A 6,242-nucleotide genomic window follows, 5' to 3' on the forward strand; every position below is an offset into this window, starting at 1 on the left:
TCACAGAGCAGATCAGATCAGTTCGGGTTGGTTCAGATCGGTTCGGGTCTGTTGTGTTTCCATGTACATTTCTGGACCGGCTCTGTAGGCGGGGACTAGAATCCAACTCGTCTTACCACCTGGTGGCGGTAGTGCTCCCTTAAGCTACTTACTAGCCACCACTAAACGTATTAGAAGAAGAACACCATGAAGGTTTTGTCACACGCTGTTGTGGAAAAGATGTCCTGCTCTAATGGAGTACCTCATGAGCTGTAACTTTTAAACCTGATTCATAATCCTACCTTACTGCCTTCCCTGCTGCTTTAAACCCATGTGTTTTTCATTTTAGGATAGATTTTTACAATAAAGATGTATTAAAAATATCTTCACTTATTATTTGCAGATATGCACAAGGTTCATGTTAAAATTGCAAAACATCACACTGTGCTGTAATCTTTGAAACTGCTTTTACAATAAGACTTGAAAACAATTAGATTAAATTTTGTCCTTGAATTTTAAAGATTTGTCTTTCATTAAATTAAAACATAAATTTATTACTTATTAATCTAAAAAAGTTAAGTCTGGTCCTCTGGACATTCAAAAAACAAAACTAACAAAAAACATTTAGTTTATTTATTATAAACTGTATTGTTTGTTTTGTGAATGTCCAGAGGACCAGACTTAACTTTTTAGATTTTTCTACCTGGATTATTGAGCAGCATCAGGATATTAATTAATAAATAGTCAGTTGGTCTGTGAACACCATGGGCTCCTAGAAGAGTTGAAGAGGTGGCTGTTGATGTCTGTGCCTCCCTGGTGAAGATGCTGCTCCCGCAACCCTGAAGCAGAAGAGGATGGATGGATGGATGGATGGATGGATGGATGGATGGATGATGGATGGATGGATGGGTGGCGAAGGAGGAGACCATCAAACAGCAGGAGTGGTCAGTTCAGGTGAACTCCTGCCTGTTTGCTTCAGATCAGCTGTTCAAATCTCTGCAGGTTCAAATAAAAGGTGCACCAGGACTTTCAGCTGAATCTCTCGGGCCACAGTTGTACGGACGATAAACGATAACTGCTAAAAGATAACTGATGACTGATAATTGATAACTGTCCTTTCTGAATTTTTTACTGTTTTTGTGTCACTTCATCCTAGAACCAAAAAATTTATAACATAATAACAGTTGAGCAGATACTGGTAATCTTTTCTTAGGATTCATTAAAGATCAAATGCAATTGGAAATTCTTCTCAACTTCCAGTATGAATTTAAACAAACACTTTATGAACTTAACATTGTAACATTTGTTTAGGAAATTTAATGTTCAAGGACACCACTTAAGGAAAAAATTGTTTAATATGAAAAGTAAGAAGTGAAAAATGTACAAAAATAAAAACTACTACGTCCAACTAATGATTGTGTCTGTCCCTTGTCTCACGGGCTTCATCCAGAAGAAGACGCACGTGTTGTTCCTGCTGTGTCCGGTTCAGTTCTTCATGTTCATTCAGTGATGAAATAAGACTTTTCTTTACTGGACTCTTTTCTCTTTCTCTTCACTAGAAAGAAGAAACAGGTGGTTAATTCAAGCTACATACTGTTTTTGAATAAATGCATGAAACAAAGAAAGGTGCTGCTAACAGCTATAATAGATATATTAATAATAAGAAACTGATAACATAAGAAAATGATAAATAAATTGATTTAAAAATAATGAAAATGATAATAATGGATATATGAATCAGAAAGTATTATACAGATGCAGATATTCTTTGTCATTTGCACCACATGTGGTCCATGTGGTGGATGATCAAAATTATGTTCACAGGGTCCCAGTTACATCCAACAATAAAATATAAAAGAAAAACAGTAATAAGATCTAAGATATGAACTAATAAAAACATCAACTAAAAATATGATAAGCTCTAATAGCATAAAAACATTAAACACAATACGCAGAACAGCAGCACGGACATGAGTCTGTGTGAACAGATGAGCACGAATGAACACAGCAACATGAAACAGATCAGCAGCAACATGAAACTGATCAGCAGCAACATGAAACTGATCAGCAGCTACATGATGTGATTCTTCACAGTGTTATATATTCATGAGGCTGCACAAACTCAAGTTCATGTTGCTGTTTGACGTATTGTTTTGATTGTTTACTGCTATTTATGGTCTTTATGCCGTTGAAATCAAGAAAAGTTTTGAAGTGCTCTGCACAATTGGAAAAGACCCCGACGAACTTTGGGAGGAAATCAAAGCCATCACACAAAATACAGCGGAAAAAATAGTCCCTTTGAAAAAACCAGGAAGAAGAACTCAGTGGATATCGGACGAATTGATCCAAATCGCCAACATGCGCAGAGTAGCCAAAGCTACTGGTAACAGCACAGAATTCAGAAGGCTAAATGCGATATTTCAAAGGAAAGCCAGAGAAGACAAAGAACATTACTGGAACAATCAATGTGCAAAGCTGGAAGAAGCAAACAAGTTAGGTCATACACGAGCTCTTTTCACCTATGTGAAACAGACCAGGGCACCGTTTGCAGCACGCAAAGCAGCGGCCATCAAGGACCACGATGGAAAATTATTACATGACAAAAATCAAATCAAGCGTAGATGGCGGGAATACACAGAAGAGCTGTACTCAGACCATCAAATAGGACCGATGGAACAGGCTTGTCAGGTCGAACAAGAACCATGCATTCTTGAGGAAGAAGTCGAGTGGGCTTTGAAACAACTACCAGACGGAAAAGCCTCTGGAATCGACCATCTACCTGTTGAACTACTAAAAGCAGTGCCGATTAAGCTTTTAACAGACCTATGTCAAAAAATATGGTCCACCAATTCGTGGCCCAAGGACTGGAAAAGATCAGTCTTTGTCACTATTCCAAAAAAAGGCGATGCCCAGGAATGTTCCAACCACCGTACTATCGCCCTCATATCTCACGCAAGTAAAATCCTTCTGAAGATCATACAGAATCGCATTGCAACGATTGTCGATAAGGAACTGCCGGAAGTTCAAGCTGGTTTTCGCAAGGGACGCGGCACTAGAGACCAAATCGCAAATTTACGTTGGATCATGGAGAAGACCCAGGAATATCAAAAGGACGTCTATATGTGTTTCATTGACTACAGTAAAGCTTTCGACTGTGTTAATCATGAAAAGCTATGGAAGTGCCTGACACAAATGGGCGTCTCAGAACACATCGTACAGTTAATAAGATCTCTTTACAACGACCAAGAAGCAACGGTTAGGACGGCATACGGGAACACGGAGTGGTTTCAAATCAGGAAAGGTGTTCGTCAAGGCTGCATCCTGTCACCAGTTCTATTCAATCTGTACGCAGAAGTGATCATGAGGCGTTGCAATTTGGAAGAATCTGAAATTGGAATCAAAATCGGCGGCAGAAACATCAACAACCTTCGGTATGCAGATGATATAACCCTGCTCGCAGAGAGTGAAAAGGACCTCGATTGCCTCGTTCGACATGTGCAAAAGGAAAGTGAACGAATGGGACTGTACCTGAACATCAAAAAAACAAAAGTTATGACCACGGCAGGCAATGGTATAATGAACACGCAAATCAACAACACGGTAATCGAGTCTGTCCAAGATTTTATCTTTCTTGGTGCAAAAATGGACCGCAGCGGGGCTTCGGCTCCCGAGATCAAGAGACGAATTACACTTAGCAGGACTGCAATGCTGGGATTAGATAAGCTCTGGAAGAGCAAGGATATTAACCTTGTAACTAAAGTAAGACTAGTCAACGCAATTGTCTTCCCCATAATGATGTATGGCTGCGAAAGTTGGACGCTTAGGAAAGTAGAGAAAAGAAAAGTCGAAGCTTTCGAACTGTGGTGCTGGAGAAGAATGCTAAGAATACCTTGGACTGCTATGTTGACAAACAAGACAGTTTTGGACCGGGTCAAACCATCAATGTCCTTACTGGGCAAAATTACCAAACAGCAGCTCTCTTATTTTGGTCACGTGATGCGTGCAAATTCTTTGGAAACGTCAATGATGCTTGGAAAAGTCAGTGGAAAAAGAAGACAAGGCCGCCAAAGAACGAGATGGCTCGACACAATAACGACAACAATGAATATGCCAATTGCGGAATTGAAAAAATTGGTGAAAGACAGGGAGGCATGGAGTTCGAAGATTCATAAAGTGACCGAAAGTCGGATACGACTGATCGGATAATCATCATCATCATTAGTGCTTAGTGTTTTATTAGTAGATGTTTTTAGTTGATATTTTTCTTAATTCATATCTTAGATCTTATTACTGTTTTTATTTTACATTTTGTTATCTGTAACTGGGACCCTGTGTACATAATTTCATCCCAATTCAGTATTTATTCAACATTTTAGTTTTTTACTTTAAAAATAAAATAAATCAAGTCCTTATCAGCACAAATAAATTGATGTGGAACAGTTGCATCTGTTCTTACCGAGCACAGAAGCTGCAGCGTTGTGCTGCTCTGTGAGGTGCAGCTGGGCTGTGATGGAGACCTGTCAGGTGCAGACTCCTCTGATGGAGCAGGAGCAGGAGCTGGGAGGCTTGGAGGGTTTAATGTGGAGTTTAGAGATGAACCATCACGCGCTGAAATACGTTCTGGATAAAATACAGTGAGAAACGGGACCGGAGGACAGTTAGCATTTATGCAAATTAGCTTAGCATCGTAGCACCGATGTTGTCCTATTATGGCGTCAGCCTCTTTTGTTAGTTAAAAATATGTTCAGAACCGATGGGATGAGTAACTTAAAATATGTTTAAAGTTAGAAAACACTCACCATCTTCTATAAATGGTTCAAGTAGAGCAGTAGTCGTGTCCAAACCACCCTCCAATCCTCCATCTAGCTCGCTTTGACTTTTTTCGTCGGCCACCAAGCACAACAACACCTGCACTTCTGCATTTGACCACAGCTTTGATATTATTGTTGTTGTATAGCTTCAAAATACTAAGATACGCTCCTCGTGTTATCGCTAATGGCAAGCGGTAGAGAAAAAAATGGTGGATCGGGTTGTTTGGAAAGACTCCACAGACTCCTCCCCCCCGACCAATCAGTGACCGACAGTGTTTCTGACGTCACGGCGCGGCTCGCTCGGAACCCTTGAGAAGCCGGGCCAGAATTTAGCGAGGCGAGCCGGTCACAGGAACAGTGGAAAGACCTCAAACGCGCTTCAAGCCGGAAATATCCGACCCGCGCCATGACGGTGGAAAAGGGGCAAAAGTTTGTACCTAACATTGCTTTTCTATTTGGGGTGCTTTTTCTGACATGTACTGCCCCCCTCCCAAATAAAGAAAGGAGTAAACAACTGTGAGAATCTCGGCATGTTTCTGCCATTGTAGTTTATTTTGAAAGGATTGTTGTCGTTTTTCTCTTAAACTCTTTTAAGTCTTTTGTGAAAAGTCACACAAAATATTTGACCAAGTGTTTTAAGCTGCAAGTCCTTCCTGACTCAACCTGGGACAGTTTGTGAACCTGCAGCTTTAATACTAAAAGTCCATGGCACCTCCTTATCAAGCCACCACAGCTCTCTTATTTTGAAATGATCATAAGGTGGAAACTATGGTCATGGGTGAGCTCAGCTTTACTGCCATGATTAAAGAAAAGGAATGAATAAATGCAAATGAATTTGAGAGTTTTAGCTCAAAATGCCCATTTGGTGCCTTTGTTAGCGCCTGTTTCCCAGTTCAGGGCTCTACTCCCACAGCTCAGACATCTGCTTCCTGTGTTCGCGGAGTGGTTCCTAAAGTTAGCATCGGGACACCAATGTAGGTCATGAATCTATATATCTATATAGAGCTATATCTTAGAATCCTATTACAGTTTATTTTACAATTTATTTTCGTTGGCTGTAACTGGGACCCTGTGTGCACGATTTCGTTCCACCTCATGCACCACATGCGATGCGAATGACCGTAAGGAACCTTGAACAAGCGAGGTGTCTTGAGATGATTTCTAGAACTCAAATACAATTTTAAAGGATTGATAATGTGTTGAATCCTATGTTTAAGAGTATATTTTGAACAGTATTAATTATACATTGTTGCTTAAGCTGTTTGTGTCCTTGTGTCCTTGTATCCTTGTATCCGGCATCAAATCACAGTTGTGTTTACTATAAAGGACTTCACAATAAAAGCTGACCAAACTTTAAAAAAATTTTAATAATAGAGAGTGAATATATATGGATGTGTAAAGTCTTTTAAAGACTTTTACAGTATGTCAAGAGTACTGAATGGGTTAAAAAAT

Source organism: Nematolebias whitei, chromosome 22 (genome assembly GCF_014905685.2).
Source record: "Nematolebias whitei isolate Nwh7 chromosome 22, NemWhi1, whole genome shotgun sequence".
NCBI lineage: Eukaryota > Metazoa > Chordata > Actinopteri > Cyprinodontiformes > Rivulidae > Nematolebias > Nematolebias whitei.